A 19,371-nucleotide genomic window follows, 5' to 3' on the forward strand; every position below is an offset into this window, starting at 1 on the left:
CGAATATTTCATGGGCGTCCTTAACCTAGCTGCGTATTGAATTTAATTCATATTTATGTGCATAACTTTGTTGAAATCTAACATTGCAACAGGTGTAGTACTATATCTCTGAAATACATGTATAAATATTTTATTATATTTTCTTACATTTTAAAGTCAACAAAAAATGTATATCAAAATGTTGTTGTACAAAATATTGCACTTATTAATCAAGCTATGACAGAGGAAATTCTGATTAAAACTTTTCAATTTAATGAAAGACCAAAATGTTTTGTTATATATCTACAAAGCTGTATATTTCTAATACAGTGATGCATTTGAAAATCTTATTTAGTTAAAAAATTATCAATATTTTTCATATTTTATTTTAAATAAAAATATAGTGGTTGGCAATGTGAAAAAAACTGATTAAAAAATTTTCAAGTGGAAATTTCTGAAAAATTTGACCATTGACCCCATATACATTTTATACCAATAAAATAAAGAGAATTTAAATCTTATAAAAGTATGATTTATTTATTGTTCCTATCAGTGGGATTTTTTTAAATTCTTGATGAAAAACTGGTGGAATTTTGAAAATAACAGAGGAAATTCGGACTTTAATAATTTTAAATTGGTTGACCCAAATCTCAAAATTATTTGGTATTTTGCACCAGTTACTATGATTAAATACATTTTATATTCCAAAAGATTTGTGATACTACTCATATTTTGCTTGAAAAGAAAAAAATGGCTATAGTGTAGAATTTGGAGGAATTTTCCGGGAAATCTTGGGAGGCCAATAGCAAAAAAAGTAGGTCATTGACCTAGATATTCCAAAGTGGAAAATGACACTACTATTGGGGTTCTTTAATGTACATTTGTTGGTTTGTCCCTCCTATCAGTGGAATTTTTTTTATTCTGAGTAAAGGTATACCTTAAAATAAATCTTGATTTTTTTTTCTGCCTGCATAATTAAGAACCTTATGACAAAATCTTTCAGCTTTAATGTCTTAATATGTTATTTGAAGTAGTTTACACCAGTAGTAGAGAGAGAGAAAAGTATGTTTATATCTGAAATGTTTGTTTGTTGTTTAACGTCCCTCTCGAGAATTTTTCACTCATATGGAGACGCCACGACTTGCCGGTGGAAAGCTGCAAATTTTGTCCTATACTCGGCACTTACGGCCATTGAGCAGTGAGGGATCTTTTTCGTGCCAGCACCTACTGCGACACGGGACTCATCCGAAGGACCGGTCTCCACGTCCCACGGTGGGATTCAAACCCGCGACGTAAGGATCAACTCCTTATTCCGCGACTCTTGAGCAGACGCTCTAACCACTGCGCCACGCGGGCGACTTATATCTGAAATGTAATTAATACGAATTAACATTTTTAACACATGTATGACTTAAAAATTTAATATATGTGTAGATCTCGAATTTGATTATATAATTAAATTAATACAATTTGATTTAGTGAGAATCATATCTTAGTTACTTTTGAAAACAATATGATTGAGTTATTAATATTTAATACCAAATAAGAAATTGGTAAGGACTGTTCTTGGAGGGAAGTTTTTTATATTATGGTTTATGTGTTTCTTTGATTGCCTTTTTGTGCTTGTTTGTATGGGGGTTGGGGTCTGTGGTCTGTTTGTTATCATATTTATGACATTTTTAATTCATCTTCTCCCCAAAGCGCAAACGCTTGAAAAATTAAAATAAAATACTTGATGAGAATAATTGCAAGTATGTGGCTGTAAGACTACCATTCGCTTTTAATCACACAACGACCAGTTTTCTACTAACAGTAAATGAGTTACGGTCTTACTGTATCAAATGCACATATCCCTCCCAGAAAAAAATGATATTTTAATAGCGACTCAATATTTACTTTGCCGCTGGTTTACATTGTGTCCCCAAACAAACAACTTTTACCCATTTCATACACAGGAGTACATCCCCCTTTCAAATAATTTTTGAAGCTGAAAAATTGGCATGTGCCACGTGATATTCTTCTGAACCATAAACATTTTAGTCGATTGATTCCCCCAATCAATAACATTATTAGGAATTATTTTGTTTGTTAAAGGTGATTCGTCTCTTTTAATACCAATATACCACAATACAGAGGCAACATGCGCACAACATCCTACCAACCGCGCACCCGATCTGCACTGACAATACCAGTATTTTACTGGATCCTCTACATCTGCGGAATCGTACTGTATCCAGAGATAATACGACTTCGAGGAGACATGCCTTGACTAGATTTTGGCTTGCAAAATATTTGGATTATTTTTTCCAATAAATATGTCATATCCACCATCATCATTTACATGTTCAGAGGAGTATGAAAGGGCCTGCTTTAACTGATAAACGCCAAAAGTTAGCGAACGTAGATAATCTTCTGTTAACACAGGGAAATCTTGGATTGCATCAACAGCATTAATTTTACACATTTTGAAAGCAGTTCTTCTCCCATTATCCTGAATAAATAAACTTTTTAATGGATTTACTTCAATTTAATATTTTTCCAACATTCTCTTTGCCACAGTGGAATCTGTCGGAGAATTTTTAGCTATTGGTGGCCCAAAAGCGTTAATAAGGGAAGTAACAATGCGAACGTAGTCACCAATAAAGGGAACTTGGGTATTGGTCACTACGTTTGCTAAAAATTTCCACGTCTTTAGTCTACCATTTGCAGACTCAACCGCCCACCTGATTTTTGTTACTAAACGTGACAAGTTGGCTTCCTTTGTTAAATGCTGTTTAATTCCCTTCTGTAAAAAAAGGGACTTTCTGATTTTAACCCGACTGTTTCAATAATATCTAAGGAGTCCCTAAACCCACGGTCTAAAACTAAAATATCTTTTTGCTCGGCCCATTTCAACAACCCTTCACCTTGACGCAAATGCCGGTTCAAAATTGCGGCGTCTTTATTTTTCCCATCAGCTAGGTAGGGACCTAGAATGTCTAAAATATAGCCGTCTGAAACTACAATCATCATAGGCTTAACTAATGGACGACTCTTATAGATACTAAATGATTTTCTTTGAAAAGTGTACTTCGAACTTTTCTGAATATAAACATATGTACCATCTATTAACAAGATGGCAATATTTTTACTTCCACATGCTAATAATTCACGTGCAAATGTAGATGTGTGATTTGAAATTACATCATCTCTAGAAATGTGATCAAAACCGATGTATTTTGGCACGAAATATTGCATTAATGCTTCCCTTGCGCGTTTCACTATACGGCATACATACTTACAGCAACTAATATTAAATAAAGTTTTCAACATACTGCTCGAAAGACCTGTTCTCAATTTGATGAACAAAATGCCTACTGCAGTTCTATTAGAATGTTTTCCATTTCTTGAGTTTTTCTCAACCATAGAGCAAATAGTATTGAATTGATCTTTTGAAATGCCGGTGAGATTAATGTAATCTTCATCGTTTAGAAAATCGGGGTTATCAAATTCAATTCTTATACACTCTTTCTTAAGTAGTAATTCTCTACATCTTGACAATTGTTGTAAAAAGGTCATTGTTTGACATAGGGAAGGATCTGCGTGTCAGTCTGAAAGAGTACCAGGTACTTTTGGAATTCTGATTATTTTTATGGAGTTACCCGACAAATGGGAAGGAGAACGTGCATTGTCATAAAATAAGATGTTGTGTTTTAAAAAGAAATCGGAGCGGCATTCTTGAGATATTCTGCATCGTTGTTTCCTTTTCATCCCACATATGGCACAATACCGGTTTGATTTTGTTCCGAGGTAGAATGTTGTAGCATTAACTTTGTCCTCAAAATTCTCTGATTTGGATTTTTTCTCTAACTCACCCCTATAATTCCGTATATAACACTTACCACACATACAGTCATTTTCCTCCATCCGTCGCCTAAGCAGTGCAGAGAGATTCTACCTCAAAGTTCCATTTTTCCCATCCTTCAAAAGCCTACGCCGCTTAAGGGGCACCTGTTTTTCACAAACAATGCAACAATAATGTTTTGGCATGGTTTTTCTCCGTATAAAATTCTGTAGAAAATCAATGTTATTTCCCCTTACTTTACCGACTTACCTTTGTCAAGTATGTCAAACACATAAACAAAATATGAAAGTTTAAATGGTAATTTTCTACAAAATATAACAACCTGCACCACAAATGACAAGATAACTTATTTAAATGTGATAGTAATCTACAACACTAAATCCAATAAACACCAAAAACAGACCATATAACGCCGATGGCGATCGATTTACACGTGTCAGTGATTTACAGTGAGCACATTTTACAAACGAACCCACCTGGCTATTTAAAATAATTTATTCCACAGGTGGGTTCAACATGGGTCACGCCAAAAATAGCTCTCGCTTGCTATAGGAAAAACGTTGAAATTTTCATAACATTTTTCATTTTTTTTAGTACCAGCCTAATCGTGAACAAATTTCTTATTTTCACAGAAGTTTTCTAAACGTACATGTATAATGCGTCTTTTGTCTTTTCCACAAGTTTGTACAAGGTTAGGCTGACAGTAAACAAAGGCTTTGAAATGAATACCTGTCCTCCATTTACTATAGAAATTCACGAATGTCGGCTGACCCCTACTACATTGTAAAGCTTTGTGCTTTTTATTTACACGGATTTCAACGCTAAAACGTGTTGATTCTTATGGTTTAGATATCAATTGATGATTTAAGATAAAAAAATTATGCTAAATTTGAATCTTCATCTTTTTGACATGTTACCGGGGCCCGTAAGAGCACTCGTTCTTTAGCCTAGAAAAGGAGATTCTAAAACTAAGAAAAAAATCCTGAAAGGTAACAAGTACGGATTCAAACCAAAAAAGATGTGCCTTACAACAATGCGATCGAAAGTAACCGAATGGAAATTTTACCTGCACCATGCAGCAGATTGTCTGAGGACATGCATCAGATGGTGTCAGAGACTCCGTCTGCTGCAGAGAGGGAGGAAATGGTTGTGCAGCCTAGGTGCCACTGTCAATGAATTGAAGGTAAAAAGTCTATACTTAAAATGAACTTGATCAGCTTAGACCAATATTGTAGCTGGTCCCCCATGCCTCATGCACAGAATCAGTTACCTGTTGGATATTCTTCTAAAGCCTCTATGCCAACTTGTACATCTTGTGTAAGGGATGATTTGGATTTTCTCGGCCATCCCAGCCATGAAAATCATACCCAACAAAGCTTATTAAAAATAATTCCAAAAGAAGACTACAATGCACACAACGCTGTGAGTAATGTACTTGCTTTCCAAGAGCTCATTCTAAAGGAAAGCATGTCCTTCGAGCAATTCCTGTCATTTTCTTTTCCGTTATCATATGTGGAGAAAAGTAAAACATATCTTCATTAGAAGAAAGGCGACAACATCGCCGTTATTCAATGTAACAGGTAAATCAATGAAAGAAAAAATCATTTGGTCAGGGTTGACTCTTGATTATTAGATAAAAGCAAAGAAATGCGGGGGACTAGATGAAGTATCATTGCTCCTCTCACAAAATAGGAAAACCAAGAGTTACTAGTAGAATTCAAATATAAGAAAAGATGAACCCCCCCCCCAAAAAAAAAAAGAAAGTACGCTAAATAAATCTATAAACGTAAGACCGGATGTTGTCTTTTTTAATAGAATAAATGCAAACGTGAAATTCTTGATTAAACATTGAATTCTGATTTTTAGATGTCGACGGTCCTATAAGAGCACCTGGCCGTGCCGACAAGTTGAATACCGCGTGTTAGCTTTTGTATATACCGTAGGCCCCGTGCACTCACTTACCGACTGAAAACTGTGAAAAGCTGTATTTATTTATTGGGTTGTTCTGGTTTTTGTGTTTTCTTTTTCAATTATTTATATGGATGTTCACACTTTTAAAGTGATGCTATGTGAACTGTAGAGATTCAAAATATACAAAAACGCTTCCATCCATTACATTTTTAAAAATATTAATTGATTAATGAAAATTAAATATTAAATCACATACATGTAATGAAAAATTATTCATTGTACACGAAATCCCAAGTATAAGTTAATTTTGTTATCTATTGGATACTTAGTATTTCCTTCAGTATAATTAAAATAATGTAATGTGATAGCAAATTTTCTCTCAGGTACATGTGGTTTACAAATTACTCTCCCTAAAACAGAAATAAATCACAGTCACAATAAAGATGCTTTGATGTGTACATAATTTACTGATATTTAACAACTGTTTTAATATATTTCATTTATTATATTTCATTTATATTCACCTGTACTGTTAATCAATGAAACAATTCTTTACATCATATAATATCGTATTCATTTTCATGCTGTTTTACATACAGAGAAATGACTTTTCCATATAACAAATTCTCCTTCTCACAGATGAAACCATTCAAGTTTGTACAAGGTCTGTCATTCCATTCTCCATTATAAAACATATCGATACAATCCATTTCTTTTGTTTGCAATTTGTAATTGTCAAGGTTTTCTCTGCTCCAATAGGTAAGTAAAATTGGAGTGTTCGAATGTTCCCATACATACACACCCTCTGTGTCTTTATCGTTCCCTCACGTCCACGTGGTGCAATCGTAAGGGTCGATACACCCTTAAAAAAACAGAAATAGAAATATATTCATCTTTTTAAACTCGGATGTCTTCATATTAAGAAACACCAAATTTTGTTTCAGAATAAACGGAATAACTCGACTGTGATAAAAACCTGAATGTTATCATCTGGTAAAAAACCCAATGGTATCTTTTAATAAGTTGTCAGTTATCTAGGTGTTTTCATCCAGGTCGTTGATTTCCACCAGGTACGAATTGCACAAATAGCAAGACTGCTGCAGAATACCAAGGAAAATAATAGTAAAGTAATTGTATTCTTTCAAAGAATACACAATTAAAAACACTGAAGCACAAGAAAACAAACAGGAGACAAACGGACGAGATGACAATCTGCGTGCGACAAGGTACGGGTAGTTATCTTTACCTCATTCCATCCTACTACAATGAACAAATTCATTTAATTGAATGCACCTTCAAAGCATTAATTTCTTATTTTGTCCCTCACTTTCACTGATAGCGGGGGGATATTAATTTTGGTCTGTCCCTCTGTCTGTGTGACATTTACCTTTCCGAATGAAATCTCAAAAAAACCTCTGAGCTTTTACAATGAAATTTAAAATATCAATCCATGTAGCTTAGAAAGATCTCTTTTTATTCTGAGATCAAAGGTCGGATTAGAAAGTCATGCATTGCCAAGAAAAGTTTCCTGATGAAAACTTCAGCTTTTTTTAAACATTTTTTAATGAAATTTTGTATCACAACATTCAACGTCTTAAGGGAAAACCGTTCTGATGTCAATGATCAAGGTCGGAAAATCATGTACTGCAAAATATGATTTCTATATCATAACCCTAGTCTCTGATTTTTGATGATATATGTATCTAAGTGTCCCACTCCCAGTGACTTGAAAAAACCCTATTGATTTTGAAGTAAAAAGGACAAGGTCAGATTCATACATAGCAACATATGGATTCCAGATGATACGTAGTTTTTTTTCTGGCCCTTTTCAATGTATTTGTTTTAGATTTTAGAAAAAACGGTCAAAATTTGATATATTATTGCATGAAATAATTTCCTGATGGTAATTTTGATCCTGTCTGTGGTTTTGCAATAAAATATTATACCTTAGTCAAAACGACTTTAAAATGACCAATACTGAGTTGTGGGCTAAAATCTGAAATATCAAAGTCGACTTTTTGTTTCTTTTTCCGTCTGCATTTTTTTCCAGTTCTTTTACCTTTTTTTCCTAAATCGGCGAACACAAATTTATTGTATATGAGTTTTTTTTCTCTCAACGAAAAACTCAACGTTTCTTTTAAATTGACTGTTGAATATGTAAACAAAAAGGAACTTTAAACTTTCTTTTAAAGTAACTCTGATCAAAAAAATGTAACAGGCCCTTTTGGTATTGTAAATTTTGTTTTATCTATAGGCATACATTGTTTATTTATTTCTTATGTGAAAACGTACATGTAATCCATTAATCAATGTCAATCCGTTAGATTATTTTTAAAATTGGCCTTTCACTTTTATACGCGTGTCAAGCACTTTATAATTTTGACAGATGACTCTTATTTTAAGAGCTTGTTGAAAAATATCCCAGAGGTGCTTTTGGACGGGATCTTCACCCCACATCATATAAACAACGGCCCCGATATTTTTTTTTAAAATCTCTTTTGCTTTTTAAAAAAAATCCTTAAACGACATTTACAATGTTTTGAATATGAAAGATATGTAGAGTCAATGTTTTAATTTTAAAAAAAATCATACTCGCAAAATCATGAATTAGAGATGGTAAGTCACTGGTATGAACATAGGACCCAACTCTGTAATTTGCCATAAATAACCATGTACGTGTACCTACTTCTGAGTTCATGTCATCAAAATGTTTCTTTGCATTTCTTTGTAACATATAAATGAGATTCTGTGAAAGATCCATTGAATTTCATTCAGGGGTTTAGAAAGGGGTTTCGTTAATAAAATGTATATCTCTTTCTCGATTGTAATGGCAAAGTCCATGTTTTGCTATGAGAGACCCAAAAGATCTCTCCGATAAAAACATAAATTGGTTGATTGATTGATTGAATGTTGTTTAACGTCCCTCTCGAGAATTTTTCACTCATATGGAGACGCCACCACTTGCCGGTGGAGAGCTGCAAATCTTGACCTATGTTCGGCACTCGGGGCCATTGAGCAGGATCTTTTTCGTGCCAGCACCTACTGCTACACGGGACCTCGGTTTATACAGTTTCATCCGAAGGACCTGTCTCCGCGTCCCACAGTGGGATTCAAACCCGCGACGTAAGGATCAACTCCTTACTTCGCGACTCTAAAGCAGACGCTCTACCATTGCGCCACGCGGGCGACCTCAAAGCTGGTAATAATATGTAAACACTCACAATAATAAACCAGAAGTCTCTGATGAGACTGTAGCTCTACTGGTCTGTACGTATAACAAAGGAAAAGTAGCACTTGGATTTGAAACTTTGCAACAAGAAACAATATATAGAATTAGGTATCTTAATGTAGTCTACTTCTGTGCCAAATTAAATTGAAATCAAACGAAAACTGTAGGAAGAGAAGCATTTTGAAAGTATTTCACAGAAATTTCTATTTTTAGTAACCATGACAACACCATTCACTGAAATCAAAAACCGAAATACATATTATGTATCTTAGTGTATTCTTATTGTGTGTTAAATTAGACTGTAATCAGACCAAAACTGTAGGAGGAGTAATGTTTTAAAGGAATTTCACAGAAATTTCTATTTTTAGTAACCATGGCAACACCGTTCATTGAAATCAAAAACCGATGCACTAAATATTGTATCTTAGTGTAGTCTACTTGTCTGCCAAGTTATACTGAAATCAGACCAAGACTGTAGGAGGAGTAACGTTTTAAAGGAATTTCACAGAAATTTCAATTTTTAGTAACTATGACAACACCGTTCATCGAAATCAAAAACCGATGCACTAAATTATGTATCTTAGTGTAGTCTACTTGTGTGCCACGTTATATTGAAATCAGACCAAAACTGTAGGAGGAGTAGCGTTTTAAAGGAATTTCACAGAAATTTCCATTTTTAGTAACCATGGCAACACCGTTCATCAAAATCAAAAACCGATGCACTAAATTATGTATCTTAGTGTAGTCTACTTGTGTGCCAAGTTATATTGAAATCAGACCAAAAGTGTAGGAGGAGTAGCGTTTTATAGGAATTTCACAGAAATTTCTATTTTTAGTAATTATGACAACACCGTTCATCGAAATCAAAAACCGATGCACTAAATTATGTATCTTAGTGTAATCTACTTGTGTGCCACGTTATTTTGAAATCAGACCAAAACTGTAGGAGGAGTAGCGTTTTAAAGGAATTTCACAGAAATTTCTATTTTTAGTAACCATGGCAACACCGTTCATCAAAATCAAAAACCGATGCACTAAATTATGTATCTTAGTGTAGTCTACTTGTGTGCCAAGTTATATTGAAATCAGACCAAAAGTGTAGGAGGAGTAGCGTTTTATAGGAATTTCACAGAAATTTCTATTTTTAGTAACCATGACGACACCGTTCATCGAAATCAAAAACCAATGCACTAAATTATGTATCTTAATGTAGTTTACTTGTGTGCCAAGTTATATTGAAATCGGACCAAAACTGTAGGAGGAGTAGCGATTTAAAGGAATTTCACAGAAATTTCTATTTTTAGTAACCATGGCAACACCGTTCATCAAAATCAAAAACCGATGCACTAAATTATGCATCTTAGTGTAGTCTACTTGTGTGCCAAGTTATATTGAAATCAGACCAAAACTGTAGGAGGAGTAGCGTTTTGAAAAATTGTTTACAGGCAGACGGACAGACAGACAGACAGACGAACGGACACCTTACTATCGCATAAGCTCTTCTGGTCTCTGACCAGTAGAGCTAAAAAAAAACAATTTAGTTCAATTTTAAGTATTTGTTCCTATTTTTTTTTTTACCTTAGACATAACTTTTGAAAGATTGGTGCTACGGCTTTCATACTTCACATATGCAATTCTTGTGAGAAGATCTTTCTTTGGATACCTACACTTTTGACTGTTTGACCTTGGAGTTTGGCCTTCTTTTGGAAAAATTTAACCCTGGCCATTACTTTTGAACAGTTGGCGCTACGGCTTTCATACTTCACGCATGTAATTCTGGTGACAAATTCTTACTTTAGATACCAATAAGGTTTAACCTTTGGCCTTGGAGTTTGACTTACTTTTGAGAAACTTCAACCTTGGCTATACCTTTTGATTGATTGGTGCTAGGCTTTTCGTATTTCACGTGTGTATTTCTTGTGAGAAGGCCTTTCCTTTGGACTATTAATTTTGACGATATGACTGTGATGTTTCTTTGTTTATCGTCCTTCTCGAAAATTTTTCACTCAAATGTAGACGCCACCACTTGTCGTTGGAGGGCTGCAAATTTATACCTATACTCGGCACTGAGGGCCATTAAGCAGTGAGGGATATGACGGTACATATTGTCGTTTTGTACATATTGGCGTCGGCGACAATATGTACCTACCATCACTTCACATATTGTCGTCCATCGGTGCATATTTCGGCGGCTTAAAAGTTACACATGTACATATTGTCGCTAGCGACATTATGTGCCTTACGCCCACTGTACATATTGTCGCCCCACAGATATTGTTGCTTAAAGATTTACTTTTTTTTTTATACCTTTGTGAATATATTAGTGTGTAAATCACACTGAGTGTCTCGTATGCTTTTTCCTGCAGTGTGATTGTGACGGTACATTTTGTCGTCCTGTTTATATTGTCGCTGCGACAATGTGTACCTACCCTCACTGCGCATATTGTCGTCCATCACATGTTGCATGACAATGCAAGGCAATGCTCCATATAAATATGGTCACCCTAGGCCCGGTTTGATTTGAAGATACTTGAATCTGCGCTACCTGAGGATGCTTACATATATGCATCACTAATCACGGGCCTACTGCTGTTCTCAGTGGTGGATCCAGAAATTTTAAAACGAAGGGGGGGGGGGGGGGGGTTGCGGGCGATTCAGATTTTTTTTTGGACAAGCAAAAAGTTAAAAATAAAAAAAAAATTAAAAAGTCATTAAAAGGTGTTTACTGTATATGTAAAGTAAATTATTTAATTATGAAATTTTACATGTGGACTAAATTGAAAGCATATACAAGATAAACAAACAAAATCCACCAAAGCAGAAAAAAAAATCAAACCACCGGGCGGGAGGGGGGGGGGAGGTGATCGGGTGCGCCGTTGCTATATTTGTCTTGTTTTTTTAAGAAGATTTTAAAGATTTTCTGTATATATACTGTATATATTCCTATATAATCTTTGATCCCCCATTGTGGCCCATCCTACCCCATGATTTGAACAAAATTGATTTTGTTTTTGTTTGTTTGTTGTTATATAATGTCCATCTGGAGAATTTTTCATTCGTATATAGACGTCACCTCTTGCCGGTGGAGGGCTGCTTTAGACCTTACTTGGCACTCAGAGTCATTGAGTAGTGAGGGATCTTTTTCAAAAATCTCAAAATTGAACAATGAAGCGAAGCTTTCACTTAAGTATCATCTCTTCTGACCCAGTACTTCTAACGATTTCTTTTCCTTAATATCCTATGAAAAACTTTGGTCATCTATTGTAGCCTCACCCTTCCCCTGGTCTGAATAAAACTGAATCTACACTTCATAATGAAGCTTTCACATATGATTCAACTTTTCTAACTCAGTGGTTCTTGAGAAGATATTTAAAAGATGTCACTAAATTTTCACTAATTCATAACTACTTCCAATATAAGAGGGCATGACCCTTCATTTAAACAAACTTGAATCCCCTTTATCCACGGATGCTTTGTGGCAAGTTTGCTTAAATTTCTTGACCCGCAGTAGTTCTTGAGAAAAAGCTGAAATTGTGAAAAAGTTACAGACAGAGGGACGGTGAGACAAAATCTTACCTGAACTTCCAGTTCAGATTGTCTAAAATTATCAGCTCCTACGCCAATTATATCGGAGCATGATTGTATACGAGAAAAACGCAAAATTCCAAATAATCATTACTACTGAATAAAAAAACTAATGCATGTATTCAATCTCCAAGTATATATTACAAGAAAAAAGAATAGGCTGATTTCTGACCAAAAAGTTTTCTCCGCACAGTACTGCGAGTAATGCTGTCTGTCTCCCTCCGTGCGAGTGTGTGTGTTTGTTAATCTCTCTTTCCTTTCTCAAGTAAATTTTCGTCAAAACAATATAACAGCAACAATATATGCCGACATTGACTGTACATATTATTACCGACGACAATATGTGCCGGTGCTTGACTGTACATTTTGTTGTCCATTATGCAGGTGGAAAATAAGGCTCGTCTCGATACATATTGTCGTCAGCGACAATATGTACCGATGGACGATAATATGTGCAGTGAGGGTAGGTACATACTGTCGCCGTAGACAATATGTACAAAACGAAAATATGTACCGTGACAAGGGATCTTTTTCGAGCCAACACCTACTGCGACATAAGACCTCAGTTTATACGGTCTCAACCGAAGGACCGGTCTTTAAGCCACGCGGTGGATTCGAACCTGCGATGAAAGGATCAGCTCCCGACGTTCTTAGCACTACGCCACGCGGGCAAATCGACCTTGATGTTTGAGTTGTACCTTAAAGTCTTACTTACTTTTGAAGAAATTGAACCTTTTCGATATCTCTTCAATGGTTGCTCCCAGGGTTTCATTTTTCACAGGTATATTCCTCGATACAAGACCTTACTTTGGGTACCAACATATTTTTTAATGCACCTGGATGGAAAGATCCCGGGGGCATATTGTTTCTGTCCTATCTGTCTGCTTGTCTGTCTCGTGTCAACTTGAACCTTACCCGTAACTTTTGATTGGTTGGAACTATGACTTTATATTTCACATGTGTATTCCTTGTGACAAGACCTTTCTTTGGGTACCATCATATTTGACCTTGGAGTTTGACCCACTTTTGCAAAATTTTATAAGTCTTTAACCTTGGCCATAACCTCGTAACAGTTAATGCTTGGGGTTTCAAACTTCACATGTGTATTCTTTGTGACAAGGACTTCCTTTGGATACCAACAACTTTGACCTTGACCTTGGAGTTTGACCTACTTTTGAAAAAAATTAACCTTGGCTATAACTCTTGAACAGGTCGAGGAATCTACCATAGATGGATATTGTTGTCATTGCGCACAGAGGTGCTTACAGCGAGCAATCGTCCAATCCAATGAATGAGCCGAAAAGCATGATGGTCTACTACATGTTTATATTTTACTACAAACATGTGGGTCAGGCAAATTTAGGACGCGATTTCAAATGACTGCGGGAAAGTCAACTAATAATTATTTTTAATGTTTTTGTGAAAAACACGAAGAATAGGTACTAATTAAGATTTTCCATGCTCACATTAACAAACAAAGTCAATTTTCTTTGTTAAATAGTACGTTGAAATACCGCTCACAAAATCTTCACAAGTAAATAAGAACCCAGTTTTTATAACTTGATATTCGTAATTTTGTCATGCTGCTGGTGTTATTCGTTGTTACCTTGTTATTTGTTCACTAGAAATTAAAAGTTAATGCAGTTATAAAAAAACATTACTTATTTGTTTACTAGAAATTAAAAGTTAATGCAGTTATAAAAAAACATAAGTTTATTGTTATATGGTTTTTTAATTCTCGTGTACATTGATCACAGAACTTGTATTGAATAGCATGAAATATATGGAGATAACGAACAGTATTCAGGCTCAAAAGTCCATCAAACAATACAAAATAGGAGCACAGCAAACACGGACCTCCAAACACAGAGATGGGATCAGGTACTATGGAGGAGTGAGCATCCCCTGCCGACCGGTCACACCCGCCGTGTGCTCCTTGTCATGATGGGGAAATAACGGAGAAATCCGTCGACAATTCAGTAGGTAAATAATGGCCTAACAATTAGTATGAAAAACGTCAGTCAGCATTTGACTCAATGATAAATATTTGCGGACAAGGTCATTGTATCGACCATAGAACTTGCAAAATGATGACTTTAAACGAGAAAGCTGATATTCTTGTTTCATCAACTTGTTTGTCAATAATTTACCTCGTTTTAGAAATTGTATCTTTGTTTGCAAGGATTTTATGAAGTTTCGGAATCCAATATAAATATGGTAATTCAAATTCATTTTGGTTGTTTGGAATATTAAAAATATTCAAAACTGACTTATGGTTTTGAAGAATTTTTTTCATAGAAAGGGGAACTATGAGTATATGTTGGATTACCACTTGTAGAATTAAATCCAAGTTCCTCTAAAATACATTTACTATAATGAGCCTTACAAACAAAGACAATGTTGTTACCTGCTTTGTCAGCAGGGACCAGAACGTACTGATCATGTAATCTATCTAATTCTTTTTTCACTTCTGGATTATTGAATACAGAAGGATAGATGGTTCTCATATATATCGAAGTTGTATACTTAATAAACAATGACATTGAGTACACCTCAGAGTCGATTTGTTTTGGACCAGGGAATAGTCACGTGAAATTCATACTGACTGATAGTACAGCACGGGAAAAACTGCCATGCAATTTTCAACAAACGGACTTATACAATGGAGTAGAGAAAACCCAAATTTTACCGTTGTAAAACATTTGTATGTAAATGTGAGCATGGAATTAGTATATAATGATGTATGTATTATATTAAGTGTGTAAAATGCTTGCAAAAATGCATCATGTCTTTCCGAGAGCGATTTCAAAAACTGACCTTTTCGAAACGTACATGTAGTATTTTTTGTAGTAACCCATAATTCAACTCATTTAGCTGATTGATCGGTTTGGCAGTCACGGTGGGTGCCTCATTTAGCATGTAAATTTATTCTGATGTCACAGAAAATAGTTTCCTCGACCTGTTGAACAGTTGTTGCTTGGAGTTTCAAACTTCACATGTGTATTCCTTGTGACAAGTAACCTCTGGATATTATCTCTTTGACCTTGACCTAGGAGTTTGAACTACTTTTGTAAAACTTTAATCTTGGTTATAACTTTTGAATGATTCATGCTTGGGCTTTCATACTTCACATATGTAATCCTTTTGACATCACCTTCCTTTGGATAAGAACCACTTTGACCTTGACATAGGAGTTTCACCTTCTTTTGAAATATATGGTGATAACGAACAGTATTCAAGATCAAAAGTCCATAAAACAATACAAAATAGGAGCACAGCAAACACGGACCTCCAAACATCAGAGGTGGGATCAGGTGCCATGGAGGAGTGAGCATCCCCTGCCGACCGGTCACACCCGCCGTGTGATCCTTGTCATGATCGGGAAATAACGGAATAATCCGTCGACAATTCAGTGTGCAAATAATGGCTTAACAATTAGTATGAAAAACTTCAGTCAGCATTTGACTCAATGATAAATTGTATTTCCTGACAAGGTCATTGTATCGACCATAGAACTTACGAAATAATGACTTTAAACAAGACAGCTGATATTCTTGTCTCATCAACTTATTTGTCATTAATTTACCTCGTTTTAGAAATTGTACATACGTAGAGCATGCTCTTGCGTATCGAATCAGCTGAGAGATATATACCCCGTATGCAGGTGATGAAGGTATATTGATGCATAAGTAAGGGAAGTTGACGATTGAAAAGTTAAAGTCATCACGTTTATCATAAAGCTTGGTTGTTAGATTACCATTAACGTCTTTTTCAAGTGAAATATCGAAATATGAAACAGATGTGTCAGACTCTGTGGTATCTTTTATCTCAAGTTCACCAGGATATATCGTATCGACATAAGAATGGAAATAGCCATTGTTTATTGACAATACGTCGTCGATATATCTAAATGTCGAGTTGAAGGCCACAGCAAGTGTTTTCTTCTTTCACGTACAAGATTTTGAACAAATTCTGCTTCATATGAATACAAAAAAGGTCTGCTAATAACGGGACGCAATTGGTACCCATGGGAATTCCAATAGATTGTTGGAAGGCCTGGTCTCCAAAAACCACATAGATATTGTCAATGAGGAACTCAAGCATCTTTTTAATGTCAACTTCAGAGTACTTGTGTGTACAATCAGAATGTTTTTCAACAAAATAATTTTGCAAATGACCAATGAAAAGCTAAGTATATTTACGAGTTCCATTTTTATTGAAAAAGCAGCTGTCAATGATCTCAAAAAGCCTGGACTTTAATTTATCGTGGGGAATGGTTGTGTATAAAGTTGAAAAGTCGTAAGTTTTTAAGCTGTTGATTTTGGTAAAATCTTGTGATTTCAAATTTTCCAAAAGTTCCTTGGAATTTTTAAGTATCCACATCTGATTTACCCCACTTCTCGAATATATTGTTGCACAGTACTCTTGAAGTTTCTCCTTCACCACTGTTAATATCTTAGTGAGGAGTAAAGATAGAGGCTTGGTTGAACATTTACTGGAACCCGCTATGTATCTTTGTTTGTAAGGATTTTTATGAAGTTTCGGAATCCAATATAAATATGGTAATTCAAATTCATTTTGGTTGTTTGGAATATTAAAAATATTCAAAACTGACATATGATTTTGAAGAATTTCTTCCTTAGAAAGGGAACTATGAGTATAAGTTGGATTACCACTTGTAGAATTAAATCCAAGTTCCTCTAAAATACATTTAATATAATGAGCCTTACAAACAAAGACGATGTTGTTACCTGCTTTGTCAGCAGGGACCAGTACGTACTGATCATGTAATCTATCTAATTCCTTTTTTCACTTCTGGATTATTGAATACAGAAGGATAGATGGTTTTCATATTGCCTCTCAATCTTATAATGCGCGATTTTAACATACATCTGATACATTTAATCCATTCTGACAAAGTGTCACGGTCTTCTTTTTCATGTCTGGCCCATCGCCTGGCGTAGTCCTCTACAGAATCCATAATATTTATGAAATTCCGACGCCAATTGAAGGATCTGGGTTCCCTAAATTTAGGACCTTTTAAAATTAGTGATCTAAGGTCCTCATTATTAACTATATTTACGTCACCAGTAATAACGTGTCCAGCAGGACTATAGTTATAGGGCAATGAAGAACATGAACACGATGGAGGATTATGCTTCAGATATTCGATATCCAGGCCCTGTAAAGTTTTCTTGTAATTAAAAAGTTTGGAAGCAATAGTCGATGTATATTTGTAGGAAATACAAGGTGTAGTCTTTAACTTGAAATATGGTGGAATACAAGACTGGACCCTTTTGTGATTAAGAATATTACTTATATTAACCGCGTCAATTCCTTTGTTGGCATATTGAAGTTTAAGGAAAAACGGATTGTTTTAGCTGCATTTTCTTCAGTAAAACGCGCGGGTTTAAAAAGCCTATGATTTTCAATATCCATAATCACAGATCCGAGCCTATATTCTGGTGTCGAGGAATCAAAAAATGGACTTTCCTTGACCTTTTCAAGAAGACTATTTAAAAGTTTCAGAGGGACAGAGTAAAGTTTGGTGCGAATATGATGTAGACCTAACTATTGATTGACGTAAGGTAGTAATGAATCAAAAGAGACATCGTGTATTAAAGGTTTATTGGAAGTCCGATGCCCATGACTACGCTTACGTCTCTGTGTATGGTTAAAAAGCCCCATCACATTTACATTGTTACACTGTGGACTGGAAAGATTTTCAACACTATCGACATTGTCATTACATCCATAGGGAAAAGCTGTCCCTAGCTTTCTTATCCAAAATTCTTCCCGTTGTCTACGGAAAGGTGTACTCAGTGATGGACTGTTTGTGTGGTGGTAAATCTTTTCCAGAATTCTAACTTTCATTGACAAAATAGAATGATCAGGTAAATTAAAATGTTTGTATAAAAGTTGCTGACCCCCATTATTTATCTGAAATCTATGACCTGATGTTCTTTTATTGAATGATCTCTTGGTTTCACCAACATAAACAAGTCCACAAAGATTACATTCTATTCCGTAGACAACATTAGAAGATTTAGAAGATTTGAAAAACTTTAACCTTGGCCATAACTTTTGAATGGTTGGTGCTAGGGCTTACATACTTAACATATGTAATCCTTGTGACAAGACCTTCCTTTGGATACCGATCACTTTGACCTTGACGTAGGAGCTTGATCTACTTATTAGAAACTTCAACGTGGGCAATAACTTTTGAATATTTGGTGTTAGGGCTTTCATACTTCACATACGTAATCCTTGTGACAAGAACTTCTTTGGGATACCAACAACTTTGACCTTGACATTTTATTTACTTTTAAAAAACTTGAACCTTTGCCCTATCTTTTGAACAGTTGCAGCTAGGGCTTTCAAATTTCACAGGTATATTCCTCGAGACAAGACCTTTCTTTGGGTACCAACATTTTTTTTATCTTTTCGCCTGGATTTTCACTTGCATTTGGGAAACTTTAACCTTCGCCATAAGTCGTCATACGGGGGCATCAGTGTTTTAGAAACACATCTAAATAAGTTCTATAGGAACAAAATTATTATTTTCAGTCTAAGGCCAAATATGTTTTGATATTACCTTCTACAACACACCGTTTTCCTTCTTTGTATGTAGGAACTTCAAGGTAGTTATATTTGTATTTATTAAGTACTTAAGTTACACAACAACTGTTATAAAAGAAATTTGAAACCCCAAAATTATGTAGCTCTGATAAAAACATTAAATGCATAATTGCAAGAATTGCAGTTACTTTTCCAATTAGCGCTACACAATTCTCAGACTGGGTAGGTAAGTAAACTAAATTCA

Source organism: Saccostrea echinata, unplaced genomic scaffold (genome assembly GCF_033153115.1).
Source record: "Saccostrea echinata isolate AGI-Se365-2 ecotype Australia unplaced genomic scaffold, CSIRO_AGI_Sech_v1 ptg000066l, whole genome shotgun sequence".
NCBI classification, from domain to species: domain Eukaryota; kingdom Metazoa; phylum Mollusca; class Bivalvia; order Ostreida; family Ostreidae; genus Saccostrea; species Saccostrea echinata.